Here is an 18,725-nt window from a genome sequence, read left to right on the forward strand (position 1 = left end):
AGAAGAGTAAGACTCTGTGACCATCTTGGAATTCTGATTCCAAAGATACCTACACCAACTATTTCAGTAGATAAAGAATCCAGATTTAGTTTGAATTCCTTGGGGAAAGCTGTCAGAGATGGGCCAGGAGAACATTCTTTTTAACAGTTACTTATTAATTTTCATGATTACCCACTGAAGTAGCTCCCCAGGTGTTTTCTTATATCCAACATATAAGGTATGGTGCACACTTCACTACATAGAACTTAGTGCTTATCAAAATATCAATATCCCTAGTAATTGAAGTTAGTCATAAAAAATGAACACATACAAAACTACATTGCAATAAAAATAAAATCTGCATGCATAGTATTCAGGGTATCATGGAAAATGCAAAAGCCAGTGGTACAGTACATAGTAGTGGGAAGTAAAATGTATTTTTTAATTGAATAAAGTGCTTTGCTTCTACACTAAGTGAGGGTTTTAAGAGTCCTTGTGGAGCAGTGGGCACTGCATATTAGGATATCTGGGTTGTAGTTTTGGCAGAATCAAGAAAGCTCTAAAGCAAGCCACTCTCATCCTCTGTATCTTTACAATCTGCACAGTGGACCAGTAAGTCTGCTAGATGAACTTATTTTGTGAAGTGTCCATACAAATGGAGCAAGTTTGCTGCAGACACTAAATTATCATGGTTGTAGAAGTGCATAGGATGTGAGAGTTTGAATAAAAATTCAGTGTGAAGTGTTGATGCAAACTCCTGATGAGTTATTAGTTGAATGAGATTCTTCCCAAGATTATTGAAAGCAGATAAGCCAAATCTTGCAAGGAGGAATAGTGATACTCCTGTCTCATGTGTCCATAGAAGATGATTTATTCTCTCAGTGAGTTAACCTTGGCTTCTGCTGCTACTACAGGCTTAGCAGGCATCTTCAACTCCATGTGGCCTCAGAAGCTTTTGTGAGGAGACATGGGAGTAGAGACTTGAGAGTTTCCATTATGCATACATGCTAAAGCTTTCTTTGCAGTTTGTCTGTTCTGATGGAACAGGGGCCTTGAAAAGGTGAGATTTCATAGCTCCAGGCTACTTTTTCATTCTGATAGAAACACATACACAGGGGCCAGGCAACGGTGCATTGTTTAATCGCACACATTACAATGTGCAAGGACATTGCAAGGCCCTGGTCCCCACCTATAGGGGGGAAAGCTTCAAGAGTGATGAAACAGGGCTGCAGGTATCTCTCCATCTCTTTCCCTCTCTATCTCTCCCTCCTTTCTCAATTTCTCTCAGTCTCTATCCAACAATAAATAAAAGATTTTAAAAAAGAATAAAAGTCATTTGACTTAAAGAAAAAAAAGAAGGAAAGAAACACATACACAGAAACTGTAGCAGCACAACATTTTCCTGTTTGAAACAGTACCTCCTATGTGCTATCAGTGTTCAAGTCTGGGTTGAAATTATGGAAAGGCAAGCATTCTACCCAGTGAGTTATATCCCTGGCCCTGCAGAAGATACTTTTGCTTAACATAATCCACTGAGTTGAAATAAAACAACTGCTCTCTTTCTACAGCTTATTTTTTGATTTTTTGCATTAGTGATTTAACATTATTTCACAAAATCATCAGACCTCAGGAATATTTTTATACCTAAACATGAGCTGTGTAAGTCATCATACACCCTACCAAGAGTCTGTGCCCCACCCCCGACCCACCCCAGCCCCTGTACCCATCTTAGTTCTCACAATATTCAAGAGACAGCCTGAGACAGTATAATTAGCATTTTTTCCAAGTCCATTTGTTTTAGTAATTTATATTCCACATATGTGTGAAAGCATATGAAAAGAAACACATTTTACACCACTTATTAGATAAATGCAAATTAAGACCACAATGTCTCACACCCTGCATGAACAAACAAGTAATGATAATTTTTGGCAAGGATGTGGAGAGAAACTTACTTTGTTACACTGTTGATGGGAATGCATCCTAGTACAGATCCTATGGAAAATAGCTGGGAGAGTCCCCAAATAGATATGTAAATGCCCAATGATCCTACATTTTTAACAGGATATATACACCTCCATGTTTATTGGTGTACTATTCATCCCAGTCAAAGTGTGGAAGCAAAGTAGATGCTCAATAACAGATGACTGGATAAAGAAGTTTGGGGATATATAGTGGAGCACTACTCTGCTGTCAGGAAAGATACAGTTTACCATTTGAAACAAAATGAGTGGAATTGGAGCTGAGTATGTTGAATGAAATAAGATTTTCCTATATATAGCTTTTTAGAGGATAATGGAAAGAAGTACAGAGGAGAAGATGGGGGTAACATGTATATAGATTGTGAAAGTTGAGTGCTTGTCTAAAAGTAATTTCTCTCTCTCCCTCCCCACCCCCTCTCTCCCTCTCTCTTCCCCACCAGCTCTCTTCCTTTCTCTCTGTGCCTCTCTCTCTCTCTCTCTCTCTCTCTCTCTCTCTCCATTACTAGGTGTTACTGCTCTAGGCTGATTTTTTTTTAATAGAAAAAAAGAGAGAAAGAGAAGGAAAGTAACCGCAGCACCAAAGTTTCCTCCAATATGGTAGGGGTTAGGCTCAAACCTGGGTCACACCTATAGGAAAGCAGACACACTACCTATTTATTCTGTGAGCCTCAAAAGTAATTTCTGATATTGCTGCTACAACAGTTTTGGTGGCATCTGAGCAATAGACCAAATCTGGCCCCAGATATATGTGTATTAGACTAGTCTGAGGTTTTCAGTTCAAATCCCCAATACCAGATGACCAAAATGGTGTGCTGGCTTCTCTTTCTCCTCATTCTGTGTGTGTCTTGTGTAAAGTTAACTCTTAAATTTAACAAGTAAAGTAAACATTCTTATTTACTTTATTTTGTATTGCCACCACAGTTATAGCTGGGGCTTTGTGCCTGCACTATGAATCCACTGCTCCCGGTGGCCATTTTTTTCTTTTTTTCCTTTCTATTATACTTGATAGGACAGAGAGAAATTGAGAGGAGAATGAAAGAGAGAGAGAGAGAGACAGAGAGAGAGACAGAGAGAGAGGTAGAGAGAGAGAAAGACCTGCGTCACTGTATGTGAAACACCCCACCGCAGAACCTGAGCCCTTGTGCAGAGTAATATGTGCATTTAACTTGTTGTGCCAACTTCGAGCCCTAAAAGAAAAGTTTATTTATTTATATTTAATTCCACAGGACATAAAGAAATTGAAAGATGAAAAGGAAACAGTGAGGGAGAGAAAAGGACAGACAACTGTTGTTGGTATGCTTCTAAATTCTGCTTATAAGACCTACTGTTTTGATCACGTTAGGTTCGCTTGTATTGCTTAACTCTGTGGTCTATTTACATAATCATTGTTTTCATTGGTCTAATCCCCACTGGTTCTTGCGATTTTTCCTTCTCCCTACCCCCTATCATAGGTACTTCCTCTTCCTGACACTTCTGCCTCAGGAGATATATATATAGGACAGGATTGTGATTAGAGCTAGCTAGCTAGATGGAACTGTATTCCCGCTCAATAAAGATTGAACTGCGTTCCCAGCTCAGCCATGAATCCCTGGTCTTCTCCCGCCTGCAAAGCTAGACCGGCAACCTGTAGACCTGCTTCAGGACTCCTGAAGCATTCCCTCTGCAGGTGAAGAGCGGGCGCTCCAACTCAGGTTCTTGTGTGGTCTTTGCACGTAGTACTATGTGCACTTAACTGGATGCACCACCACCCAGCCCCATAAAATAAATATTTTAAAAGAATGTTTTGTTTTTTTTCACATTTTAAAATAAGTCTTAAAAAATCAGAAAATATCTATGACTTATGGAATACAACTACACAATCATATTCTTTGTTTAGATATTGTCTGTGGCTTTCTCCAGGCTGCAATAGCAGAATTAGATAGCTATAGCAAAGGTTAAAAGGTATACAAAGCTTAAATATTCAGTTTTTTTTCCTTTTGCCTCCAGGGCTATCACTGGGGCTTGTGCTGGCACTAAGAATCCGCTGCTTCTGGCAGCCATTTTCCCCATTTTATTAGGACAGAGAGAAATTGAAAGAGGAGGGGGATATAAAGAGAAAAGGAAAGAGAAAGACAGACACCTGCAGACCTGCTTCACCACTTGTGAAGTGACCCCCCTGCAGGTGGGGAGTTGAGGGCTTGAACCCAGACGCTTGAACCTTTCCTTATTCTTAGTACTATGTGTGTGCTTAACTGGGTGCTCCACTGCCAGGCCCCTGAAATATTTGCTATCTTTTTTTTTTCTTTTCCAGAACACTGCACACCTCTGGCTTATGGTAGTGCAGGGGGCTGAAATGGAACTTCAGGGTTTAAGGCATGAATGTTCTTTTGCATAACCATTATGCTATCACCTCCACCCAGCTATTTTGACTTTTACAATAAGAGTTTTCAAACCTTTCATTTATATATAACATTGCAAATTAGCTAGTGCATAATCAAATAGGTTCTTACTGTTTCTGGGTATATATACTATTATATTAAAGAGCAGTGAGATAATAGCTTTCAAGAACATATTCAAGAACATATTCAAGAACATATTCAAGAAAACTTTGTATTAGGGCACATCTTCCTACCATTTCTGTAGAGGTGCTTATCACCCTGGGCCTATTATGAGAAATAGTGTCCTCAAGTGTCTGTAATCAGAGACCATCTTTATTGAAACTTTTCCTGGTCTTAAAAATCAGAAAATATTTATGACTTATGGAATACAATTACACAATCATACTCTTTTTTTTCTTTTTTTTTGTGCTGATGCTTCCTAACTTGCAGAAGATGCCTAGGCCTCACTTCCTTGTGTATGTTGACCTTGGTGAAAAACTTCTGTAGGAGCTGTTCTTTCAGCACCACATATAGGTCCTTTCAACTGCAACTTACACACCTGGACAAAGACTGTAATCTCAGAGATGCTTCAAAGAGCAAATTCTTAGCACTCTGAATTCTCTTGGTCTCTCTGTCTCTCTCTTTGTTTCTATCCTAATAATCCATTTTGACTTTATTGTGTTTTTTTTAAAGCAAAAAAATCACTGCTTTACATTTTAACCTTCATTCCAAAGAGTTGAAATTACATTTCAAGTGTCAAGAGGGGGAAAAAAAGTCTGGGCTGATATCACAATTTAGTTCTGGTGACTTCCATTTCTGTTTCTGCAGCTTGCTGGGAGACAGCACACTGACATTTGCAAATGTTTGGTGTATGAAAAATGCAAAAATTGCAAATAGCCCAGGAAAAGTTAATTGTTGAAAAATAAAGGAGAAAGTCATTTATTAAGTAAAAATACATTCCATATGTGCCTGCTTAGTTCTTAAGAAAAGGATTTTGATTCCATTTCACAGAAGCTGACAATGGGGATTTGAAATGTGACACGGGGTACAATCTAAGTGGTGTAAATTGGAATTTAAAGTAAATTGCTGCTCAGATTCTAACCCAGGCACCACACAGGAGCACCATCGCACTTGGTGGAGGTTCTGGTGTTATGGTGTCTTGCTGTATCTCTCTTTGTGCATAGTGAAAATGATTTTTAAAAAGCTAGCCCACACATTCACACGACTGAGTCCTTGGAACTACATAATAACAACAATTAACTAGATAACTAAATTCCTTATTTAATTTTTTTTCTGTGTCATGCCTGAGGTTCTGAGGTCCAAGGTTCAATCCTCAGCACCACCATAAGCCAGAACTGAGCAGTGCTCTGGTTCCCCCCCCCCCCCGCATATCTTTCTTTCTATATCTCTCTTTCATTAAACCAATTAAATAAGACATTTTTTAAATTAAATTAAATTTTCTGGGTCTACCATATATGCCATTTTGCTGTGCATAGCTGATGCATCAATCACTGTAGTACGAGAGCTCCCATCATCATGGGGGAAATAAAGCAAAGAATCACAATGAACATATAACCTATGTGCCACCGAAAAGATCAGCTCAAGCCATAGGACACAAAGCCATCTTCGGAGTGTATGGGAAATACAGTTGTGAAGATTGGGTATAGAGAAAGGAAGTAGTGTTGAAGTAGCATATACTGCAGTAGAAGATTCTATGTCAAAGACTAGAGGCAAGTGCTAGTTTGGACTGATCCTAAAAGTTTAAGGTTTCCTGCAAGCAGAGGAAGAGAAACAGGAGTATGAGCAGTGGATAGATGAAACAGTTCACTTGAATAATAAGCTGCTTTGCCATGTGTGCAGACCAGATTTGAGTTTGTTTCCTAACATGCTGAAAAAAAAATTGTTGGCATTGTAGACTCTGTCCCTCTCTCTTTCCATCTCTAACTAAAATGCAAATAATATGAGATATACACATAAGACTGAACATATTAAATATTCCATAGTTTTAAAATATAGGTGTACATTCATTTTATATGCTGGTAGGAAGTCTAGAAGATTATTCAAATGGAGGAAAAAACATATTAAGTATCTTGTGCCTAGAAACTCCTCAATAAATGTTATAGTTACAGAAATGCTGAGCTTAGGGTTTCTGAGAACACTTCATCACTCTCAGATTGGAGCTAGAACAAAGGGCAGGATCTGAATGGCTCAAGAAAAAATTTGGGGTAATGGGTTAGAGTCAGCTAGACTGGAATTCAAATCCAGGTGTTAAATATTAGCTCTGTGCCCCTGGGCAAGTATATGACCTCTATAAGCCTATTTCTTTCTCTGTAAAATGGAGATAATGTAGCTGTTGTGAGGGTTAAATGCAGTAATATATGTAAAATAATTATCACAAATTGACTGGAGCAGCGAAAGCACTCAGACATGGTTCCTCTCATTGTTACAAAGGGAGACACTGGACATGTGGTAAGGATAGGGGGCCATTCCCAGAAAATGCATGGCGATAAGGACAATTGTCTCAGCTGGGCATGGGTTCGTTCATCTTGCTGTGGCAGGGGCTGTTTGTAAAGAAGAATAATCCCATGGATGAATAGGCAGCCAGCCACGATGGCTTGATTTTCCCCATTGGCTCAAGCCAGGAAATCTTCCAGTGTGAGCAGAATATGAATCACCTTCTTACTGGAAATTAATTATTTTTATTCAGTCAGCAAAGAAGGGGAAAAATGCTTGGTCAGAATTAATCATCTTTAAGAAAACTCAGTTATTTTAAATTCATTACATTTGAATATGGTAATGGGACATTTGTCACTTTTATAACTCTTTGTGGGGGAGAGCATCTATTATTGGAAGGAAAAGGATTAACATATAATTTTAAATGCATGCCCTCTTTATTTCCTTTTCATATGTACTGGAAAATAATATGTAAGTGTTGCTTTTCCCCACTCTATAGGGAGGTTTCTAGGCTTTGATACTTTTAAAATCCAGATCCCCTCCCCCCCGATCTTTAACCAACAATTCTCAGTTCTAATTTAGAATCACTTAAATTACATATTTCAACTAATGATGGCTGGTGCCTACCCCTATTCTATTGAGTTTTTCAGAGGTAAATAATTCTTAAATATGAAATTCCTTAGTGAAAAGCAACCTCCTTTTTTCATTTAATTCTTTATTTCTTCTTTCACTTATCAGTGATTTAATAGTAGTTTATAAGATTAAAAGGTAAGGGGGGAATAGCTTCACACTACACCCATCACAAAAGTTCTGTGCTGCCCAGATCTTCAAGGATCATGACCATAATTCTCTCAAAGTTTTAGAGACAACTAACTCCTTTGTAAAGGCTTGCTAAATACATGATTAACTAATATGTACTATATATATATATATAGTTGTTGCTTACTCAGGAACCAAACTGGATAATAAAAGGACTCCCCCTCTCATGACTCTTGCTTCTTTACCTAGTTCAGGATATTACAGAAGCAAGTTGAAAGTAAAGAGAATGAATTCAATGATTTATGTCGTGTGGCAGGAGTCGGGAGGAGAAATAGTGCCCCCACCCAACTTTGTGATGAGTCATTAATAGCTTTCATGTGCTGCTTTTTCAGGCTCATCAGAGAACAAATCCCTCCAAACACTCTAAATAATCAGAGTATTATCTAACACTTGAATGAAATCAGTCCACATTACTCAACCAGTTAACCTTGAAGGTTTGCTTCTCCAAATAAAATATGAATCCATCTCTCTCTCTCTCTCTGTCTCTCTCTCTCTTTATCTCTCACACACATGGTTTTTAATAGTACTGAACAGACTCAAATTTGAAAAGTGCTTTCTTGAGATCCTATGAATTGTGGTGGTCACACTCTGTGACTCCTTGAAATAATCCTCATCCTTTATCAGTCACTCACTCAAATCCAAGTGCCTGTTTTGGAGAAGAGAAGGAGCAAAGGCTGAGTCAAAATCATTTCTTTGCTTGTATGTCCCTATTGCCCACTGACACGAAGAAATGATTCAAAAAACTGATTTTTTTTTCCGAGCCCCTGGCTCCCCACCTGTAGGGGAAGTCGCTTCACAGTCGGTGAAGCAGGTCTGCAGGTGTCTCCTTTCTCTCCCCCCTCTGTCTTCCCCTCCCTTCTCCATTTCTCTCTGTCCTATCCAACAACGATGACAACAACAATAACTACAACAATAAAACAACAAGGGCAACAAAAGGGAATAAATAAATAAATACTAGTAAAAATTGATTTTTTAAAGTCTGCTAAAGCAGTGAGTCTTTAACATGGGTCAATCTTGAGCTCTTTTACTTATCTTGATCTCTTAAGGGTTCATGAATTTAGGGTTAAGAAAGTTAACATTAAAGGAAAAAATAATAAGGATTTCATCTTTTACCTTAGAGAAGAGCACATACTAGACAAGCACTAAATGCAGAGGTGAGAGGATACATCAACATCTTTTTCTAAATTTGATCTGATGTAGATAAAACAAAAGTAGCACCCAAAAGGTCATTCTCCCCTCAACAACAACAATCCGAAGCACTGAGATGATTTCCCTGAGAACCATGGCTTCCTCTGCCAACTAATCATAAATCACTCTGTGAGTGCAGATAAAGGCTGTTCCTCCTAATTTAGTGCCCTAGGTCCATCTGGCACTTCCTTCTCCTAACTCTGACACTTCTATTTTTTTTATCCTTTTTAAAAAATATATTTATAGGGGCCAGATGGTGGCGCACCTGGTTGAGCACATGTTGCAATGCACAAGGACCCAGGTTTGAGCCCCCAGCCCCCACTTGCAAGGGGAAAGCTTTGTGAGTGGTAAATCAGGGCTGCAGGTGTCTCTCTGTCTCTCTCCCTGTCTCCTCTGTCTCTCTGTCTATCACTCCCTTCCCTCTCGATTTCTGACTGCCTCTATCCAATATATAAAAATTAAGATAATTAAAAAAAAATTTTAAAAGAAAACTACAAAACTGCTTTCCTTTAACAAAAGTGACCCTCATAATTGTGCCTCTGCTTGATTTTCTATGTGGAGTCAGACATTTGGAAGAAATACTGGTAGAGAAAGGTGTGTGGTGGTGTCTAAAAGCTAGAGATATAGGAACAGGAAAGACTTGCTGTGTTTCTACTAGGCTCCTTGTTTGAAAACTCCAGGACTAATGCTTACTTGCTTTATGCACAAAGTGGGGCAGGATAGTGGAATAAGATTTCAAGCAAACATAATTCTGCCTCTTTGTCATGTCAACCTCTACAAATGGAATTGTAACTATGAGTAACTATGATATGTAATTAGCAAAATTTTCTTTTTATGTCTTTAATTTATGATTTTTTTTGTCAGAGTCAGAGCTTCAAAAATATCCACATACACACACACTATTACACACACCAAAAACAGAAGAACAGTCACATTTATAAGTCGACTATTAATATTTAAATAGAGGTAAACCTAGGTGCTCTTTCCATGAGGGGATGGAAGTAAGTTGGATCTCATGAGATGAAATTTGCACATCTATAGACCACAATTATTTTAGACTGTCATCAGTTATTTACATGTTTATTATAGAATCAGAGTGAGATAATATGGACCAATATCCCATAGACAATGCAAAGTTTTCTACTGAAGCACAAATTCCTCCCTATAATATCTAAAATTTTGGGAGGGGACTGTATATGGAGTTCTGGTGATGGGAACTGTGTGGAATTCTACTCCTCTTATCCTGTGGTCTTGTCAATATTTCCATTTTATAAATAAAATTTTTTTAAAAAACAGCCCCTCCCCCCAAAAGAATATCTAAAATTGTACTTTTGTTCCTCAATCCTAGATTTATACCTGATAGATATAAAAATTACTTTGGGAGATATACACTATGAATAAAAATGTCTCATAAGCTACCAGGGCAGACATAAGATATAATGACCAGTCTATGGATTAGGTGACCTACCTAAAGAATTGAACCTGGAAGGATGAGATTTGGTAAAGTGAAGGATTGGGCAGTTTGCTATGGCTGAAACAGCATCTATTAAATTCAAGGTTGAACTCGAACATCTGGCCCATTCAAGAACAAAAAAAGTTGCCCATGCAAATACATATAAATAAACATAGCTACAGAAATAAAAGTCAACCTATATCTGTGACCATGAGAGAACTACTGCAGTTTCTACTGGAGGGAATGGGGACTCAGAACTCTGGAGGTGGAAACTGTGTGCAGTTATACCAGTTATCTAATAATTTTGTAAGTCAATATTAAATCACTAATAAAATTTTAAAATGCCCATGCAGTTGGAGCATAGAGAATAAAGAAAAAAAGAAATACATGTGCAAAGTATTTTGTTCATTTCAAAGAGCAGAGAGGCTCTACAGAATCAGTGTGATTAAGTTCATTGGCAGATGAGGACTGAGGTTTAAATTTAAATTATCTTGCCTGTGATTGTGGTTACTGAGCTAGTAATGGAAGCCTGGTTTTATTTATTTTTTCTTTTTTAAATAGAGATAGAGAAAAATTGAGAGGGAAAGGAGAAATAGAGAGGAAAAGAGACACCTATAATACTGTTTCACTGCTCCTAAAGGCCCCCACCCCCTTACAAGTGGGGGCTAGGGGCTTGAACCTAGGTCCTTGTGCATGGAAACATGTACTCTCTACTGGGTACACCGACACTAGGGCAGAAATCTTTGACAGGAACACAATCTGTTTGTCTCCCTCCATAAAACTGCCCGCACACTGATTTTGCTCAATGGAGCCTCTCCAAAGCATTGCCATTCCTTGGTTTTCCTTGGCCTGAAGTAAAATGACAGGCCAACTCAGCAATTGATGGCTTGTTCTGTGATCCTGGTTGAGAAGCCTGTTGTTAAAGTAAATAAGACACTTGAAAACATAGCCAAAGCTATCAAGATTTTAGGAGTCAAGTTTTTCTAAAGTTCTAGACACAAGAAGAATGCCTAAAGGGCTTGTTATGCAATCTTATGTTTGAGAACTTCCATATAATTTCTTTCTCTTTAACACAGAATTAAGAAAGGTAAAAACAACACAGTGTTGTTTTTACTGGAATAATAGTATAGCCTTTGGGGGGGGGACAATGGTTGAAAAATAGCCATTTGGTCTGTTTTTGTCCCCATATAATCATTTGATGCAGAAAGGGTAAAAAGGCACCCCACACTACATTTATAAGAAATTTGCTTTAAGTTGTGTAACTTCTCATGGCTCAATGTCTACTCTTCATAAGGAGTAAATCTCTTTTTGTATTGTCTGACAGAATTGTCATTTGGACTTGGGTGCTGACATGATGAATCTTCCTCTCTTGGCAGCCATTTTTCCTTTCTTTTTATTATTGGATAGTACAGAGAGAAACTGAGAGGGGGGAGAGAGAGAGATAGAGAGAGACAGAGAGAGAGAGAGAGAGGAAGAGAGAGACATGCAGTACTGATTCACTCACTACTCAGAAACCCCACCCCACCCCCGCAAATGGGGATGAGTGGTGATGTGGGCATTTAGCGAGGTGTGGCAACTCCCTGTCTGCAGAATAAATCTCTTATAGTGACAACCATCACTCTTCCCACCAGTAACACTCAAGATCTTTATTCCTATCTCTAACTGTATTGTTATTTAAAAGAAGATGAAGATGTTATTGCAAAAAGAGGATGAAGCTGCAAGAATTTTACCCTACTTGACTCCAACTTTGACTGATAGGACAAATGGCCCAAACTCTTTAATTTCCTGTCCAGACTTTGAAAGATGACCCTCTTGACAGCATTGGGCTTATTTTCTTACCATTTTCAAGTTATTTTTTTTTTCTTTTTAAGAAACAAAACAAAAATAATGTTTTCTCATGACACCTGAGAATTAGACGCACATTTTGGCTAATATTGTCATTCTTTTGTTTTTTTTTTCCTAAAAGGCATTTTGGAATGGACTGATAATAGATAAGGACTCCAGTCATTACCTCTTAAGTAAAATGCTCATTGAGAGAAGCATACAGGAAATTAAACAACTGAAAATCTAAGTGGATTTCCTTTTTCCAGTCTGATTATTCTGATTGTTCCAATACTCCATAAATAAATGATTTGCTGTAATATTGGGATTTATAAGAAATACATATTTCATCATTCAGATGATCAAAATATTCTCATATATATTTGGCTCTTCCTCACTTCCTGCTTCATGGATTCCAAAAGCCCTGGAGTTTCATAAGAGTTGAGAATGATAAAGGTGTCTTGTTATGTAAATAAGGTGACTTTTGGAAGCACTTAAGGATGGGACTGGTTGCCTAGAGAATCAACCAGGTGATTAGACAGTTGACACTTCCAGTCCTACCTTCAGTCCTTCAGGGGTAGGGGGAGGAGCTAGAGATTTCGTTCAAGTGGCAATGGCCAATAAATTAATCATCAAGACCATTGGGGGAAAAAAAATGAGAGAAGTGACTTTGGACATCTTCTGTATTGGTGAATATGTGAAAATTTGGGGAGCATCTGGATAGAGTACTGAAGTCCGGTAGGTGGCACAGCGGATGAAGCATTGGGACTTTCAAGTGTGAGGTAGAATACCGGAGCTTCAGTATCTTTTGTCTCATGCTTTGCCTGGAGATCTCTTCCAACTGAATATCCCTGAATAACTACTTATGTTTGTGATAAATGGGTGATCTTGTGAATAAACAGGTTTCCTGAATTCTGTGAACAATTCCAGCAATTTTTTTTTTTCCAGAGCACACAGCACTTTTCAGCTCTGGCTTATGAGGGGGAGGAGACAGTGGGGGGGTCAACCTGGAACTTTGGATAAACTTTCTTTGCATAACCATTGTGCTATCTACCCCTAGCCAACTTGAACAAATTAATCAAACTTAAGAAGTATGGTCATAGGAACTTCTGACCTAAAGCCAGTTGGTCAGTAGCTTACACAGAATCTTGAACTTGTGACTCATTCCTGGGGACAGAATTCACAGGAACCCCTAATGCTTAGTGCCTGCATAATTTTAGGCAATTGCCTTAAGTTTTCCAAGCCTTAATTTTCTGATTTGTCAAAGAGTGGCAATAATAGTAACCATACTGTTAGAGATAAATTATGTCAGGGAAAGCCCTGAACTAGGAGTCACATGATTACCTTCAAGATTATGGTCTTTGTCCCTGGTTTCAGGCTGCCCACAGTGCAGCAGGGAAGAGGTAGGTAAAGCCTTGGAAGAGAAGTAGAGCAGCTGGAGGACAGAAGACATACAGAAAAGAGTCAGGTCATTTAGTAGATCAATGAACAGTTCATTCCAGGTGAGACATGACTTGGAGATAAAAAGCAAAAGAAGACTCATTAAGTTGTCACGTTTTCCAGTGATCCATGCATGTCTGTGCATGAGCTATGTGTCTTTCCTCTAGATAAAGTTTCTTTGACTGGTTCATGGGGTCCTCCAGTTCTTCACAGAAACTGGTAGGGCACTGTGGGAAGCACTCAGATATCTCTCATGGGCCATGGCACCTTACCCCCCTACAACAACATCACATGGCTTTATGAATAGTAAATGAAATAATCTCTAAAAGCATTAACCCAGAACTCAACCCATGGTAAGGTCTCAGTATATCTCCTGGGTACAATGCATTTTTGATCACTCACAAATCATTTTAATTTTTAAAGCGTCAAATATGCTGCATATGGTGCCCAAATGGTCAGAATGAAAAAGGACTTTGGTTTCAATTTACAAATGGACAATAAAAGGAGAAAATGTTTGCTACCTTTCTAGAAAACACCAAGATCTTCTTTTCTACAAAGCAGTAGAGTTCAGGAGACATGGGGTTGAAATCAAAAGGATTGGGCTGTTTAATGTGGCCACAAGAAGGAACATGTGGCCTAAGATTGATAAACTGGGCTAAACTCAGTTATCTGTGCTCAGCCTAGAGTAGTGTGCAGAACTAACCTTGGAAGGCAAAGGAGAAGCAGATGGGTCTCCTGTAGCCACCTTTTCCCCTGCTGGACTTGTCCTTTTGAAATAATATTAGTTAAGACTAATGTGAAGTTTATTCTAGAAGGAAGTTTGAGAAGCCATGATCCAGGAGGTAGGGGGACTTTAAGACCTTAGATTCCTTGATTGTCTTCCAATCCAACTCCTGACTTTCTACTTCTTCCCTTTTTCTACCTATAGAAAATCCTACTCCCTTTAGAGGGGGAAGACGATTGATTTGAGTTAATGGCTCCCTCAGCTGCAAACTTGAAGGGCAATAAATACATTGTTCCTTCCTGCAAAAGCTGACTTATCAATATTCGACTTGCTGTGACACTGAACAGTGGATCTGCATTTGATTTTAGGCACAGTGTGAAAAGCCTTGCCTTCAGAGCTCTGGGTTCAATTTTAGTGTAGGTATACCCTAAGACTGCCACACTATCTTAAATAAATAAAATATGTCAAGTTTCTGCTCTACTCTTAAGTTATCTTCTGTCTAAAACTTGGGCGGTTGAGAAAGAGACACCTTCAGGGCTAGGTAGTGGAACACTAGGTTAAGAACACATAGTACTAAGAGCAAGGACATACTTAACGATACAAGTTCGAGCCCCCATCTCCCCACCTGCAGTGGGTCTGCTTCAGGAGAGGTGAAGCAGGTGTGCAGGTGTCTGTCTTTCTTTACCCTCTCAATCTCCCCTTCTCTCTCAGTTTCTTTCTATCCTATCCAATAAAATGGAAAAAATGGCTGCCAGGAACAGTGGATTTGCAGTGCTGCATCTAGACCCAGAAATAACCCTGGAGAGAGAGAGAGAGAGGCCTTCAAAGATCTTCTCATCTATGTGTCTAGTGGAGTGAAGGGGATCTGTGCTATTTTTAGGACCTATAGGTCATTAAGGCTTTGCAAACCTGAAGGTGTTATATTTCACAGAGCAGCTTGCAACTTTGGTGATGACACTCATTTGTAGACAGTCCCCATGGCACCACCTTTTATCTGTACAGGAGAAAAATGGTCACACAAAGGCACAGATATTTAACAGATAAATTCCCTTCCTGTAGCCTGTTCTTGCAATGTTTTGCTCTATAAAACATTTTTATATAGATATTTGTAGTTGGAATTCATGTGTTTAGTTTGAGCACTCCCTTGTCTAAAATGAAATTAATTACCACCCTGCCTGAACATTGTTCTGGCTCACAGAGGAGGGGATAAACATTTTTGGTCAGCAATACAGTTGAATTACAAAATGTTTGCCTTATTTAGTCACAGTCTGGCCCAGTCATTCAACTGATATTGTTTGGAATGAAAACTTGACCAGATGTTCACTTAAAGGAACTAGTGATTAACTATCAGTCTTACCATTTTATCTTAAAGGGTGGGTATATTCATCTCCCAAGAATTTCCTGGAGCAGGGCACAAGATTGCTGATTATAATTACAGCTAACACTTTATGACCTCCAGACAGAATATAAGGTGACATTCAAAGTGCTTCACATGCATCGATTCATTTAATTACACAACAACCCTTAAAGGTTTTGACTACTTACTGTTGTTATCCTTACTTCATGAGTGAAGTCTCAAGGAGAGTTCAAAGCTTGCCTAAGGCTACTAAGGTCCAAAATAGTAAAAGCAGGAATGAATTCAGGAAATTTCACCTCTGTTCTATGCTTTTAAAATCATACTACATCCACTGCCCTAATTAACCCATTTTTTTAAAACCCAATATGCTACTGATACAAATATTTGAAGCTTGCCATTAAGTTCTAACTAGGTAAAAAAAGAATTTGAACTATTGTGAGTAGGGAAAAGATATAATTTCTAATGTGTGGGAATGAAAAATATTAAATATTGAAGAAAACATTTATATACCTTATTAGAAATCTCTTGCGTTACCAAACAACATACCCATTGTTTATTTATCTTTCAAAATAATTTGAGAAATGAAAGAGGAACTGAAGTCCAGACTGCTACTTCATGTTTGTGTGAGATATCTGGAATGTTTGGCTATTGCGATCAAAGGCTAGTGGGTAATATTGGTTGATACTTCTTGGTTAACCTTAAAAAGAAGTAAAAAGAACTGCTGTATTCTCCTCATTTACAATGGAATCCCAAATATGTCTTTGTTGTTGGATCTTGTTGGAATCATTATACTGGTTGACTTTGACATTCTTCTGTGCTTAACTTAATGTCTGAGAGCTCTCTTATCTTTTGTAAGCATATACTTTCCAACAATATAAGAAAGCATAACACTTATGCTATCAATTTAGGTTTTGAAATAACACAGTCCTTGCAAAGGGTGTTAGTTCTGGATGGGAAGATTTTGTGGACAGATTCTTTCAAGCCTAATATTGAGAATTTGGGATATATTTGAGGAAAGTATTTATCATCTAAGACACAGTTACACTTTTATTTTTTCTCCTAAGTCACCAGACACTGTGCTAAAATGTGTGTGTGTGTGTGTATGTGTGTGTGTGTGTGTTTTTAATGAATTATTGGGAAAGGAACTAAAAATCTCATGCGTGCATAATACTGTTGAGCCACCACCCAGACCCAATCTTTAATTTCAATTTTTTTTCTAATTTTAATTTTTTTATAAAGCAAATGTCTTTAATTTTGTTTATGTTAATGAGAGAGATACAGAGTGAAAGGCACATAAAGATAAGAGCACTGCTCAGCTCTGGCTTATATGGGTTCTGGGGATTGAACATGGGACCTCAGAGCCTCTGGCATAAGAGTCTTTTGTATAACTGTTAAGCTGCCTCCCCAGCAAGCTCTCCTTTCTGATTGAGAGCAGTTATGAAATAGAGGTAAAGGAATAGATAGGTAGATACATAGACAGATAGACAGACAAAGAAAGACAGTAAAGAGAGATGCCAAAGCACTGCTCACTGTCCACTGAGTTTCCCTAGTGCTGCCCGTGGTGCTCCCATGGGAATCAATCCAGGACACATAGCAAGGGGCTCTGCCAACTAAGCCATCTTCTAGGCCCCAACATGTGTCTGATATAGAATTTCCTATTGTTTTCATGGGAGTTTCTTATTGATTTGCATATAACACAAACTGTCATCTAGACAATAAGGATTCCAGAAGCTTATAGCAGCTGGCCACAATATCCACAAACATGCAAAATTCATCAGTTCCAACACAGATATAACATGCTCATTAAAAGCCTCAGAAAGGCTGCAAGGGAGGCAGCTTTGATACAAGCATTAATATTGTGCCTTTCACAAGCAATCAAAAAAGCTGGAATACAGATTAGGATTTTAAAAAAGATAAAATTTACCCAAAGAATAAAAGAAATCAGGTATACTATGTCTCCTACTAAGAACATAATTTCCCCAATAAGAATAGTGTGTCACCAGAAGTTTCTTCCCTTTAAAGAGCTTACTTTTCTACTACAGAAATACTATAGTCAACACACATGAAATTTCTAAAAACAAAACAAAAGCACATTCTTTGATTATGAGAATTAAATGGTGGTGATCAGGAAGGAAGAAGGATAGGGTAGGCAAATCCAGTAAAAGGGCTTCATTGTTTTTAATTAATTAATTAATAATTGAATAGAGAAAGAAATTATGAGGGAAGTGAAGATAGAGAAGGAGAGAAATAGAGAGACACCTACATTAGTGCTTTACCACTCCCAAGGCTTTTTCCCTGCTGGTGGTCATCAGGGACTTGAACCTGTAGTCTTACACATGGAAACATGCATTCAACTGGGTGCACCACCACCTGGCACCCAAGAGCCTTCATTGTATGGTGAATTGACTCTGGTTAGGGATCATAATGAAATATATACATACTATAATGCCTAATTAAAATGCTATCTGTATTTATATACTGTCTATTATAATGTGATATAACTGAAAGCTATATAATGCTATAAATCAGTGTCACTTCAATTAATAAATTTTAGTGGCCAGCAAGGGGATTATGGAGGTAGAGAACTCAGATCTTGCATGTGTGGGGCCCCTGATTCTATCACTAGGCTACCACAGGGTAGAGCAGTGTGTAGGTCTTTCTTTGTATTTGTCTGGTAAAATAAGTAAGTCTTTGAAAGTTTAGTGTATTTTCAAAGTTATGCACAATTTTTACTAGGAGATGACTTACCCAATAAAGTATACACTGCTGAGAGTAAAGACCAGGGCATGATCCCCTGGCATCATGAACACCATGAAAGGCACAGGGAAGACAGAACCTCCAAGTGATGATGTGGTTTTGTGCAGTGTCTGAAATCAGAAGGAAAAGGGAAGAAATAAAGCCCGTGTGTGTGTGTGTGTGTGTGTGTGTGTGTGTGTGTGTGTGTGTGTAAAGATTACTTAGGGTCTCATCATCCTTACATAGTCACATTATTGTTGGTACACTTCTACTCATTTATAATTATGCTCAGTATACAAGTAGTACATCTTTCATTTTAAAAGTTGAACGTTAAACTAGTTGTTTATTTATGGAATTATATGTTTACATAGTAGCCTCCTGATTGAATGCTCTATAGTTTAATGGTATGTTTTTG

The sequence above is a fragment of the Erinaceus europaeus genome, chromosome 2 (assembly GCF_950295315.1).
Source record: "Erinaceus europaeus chromosome 2, mEriEur2.1, whole genome shotgun sequence".
Taxonomy (NCBI): Eukaryota; Metazoa; Chordata; class Mammalia; order Eulipotyphla; family Erinaceidae; genus Erinaceus; species Erinaceus europaeus.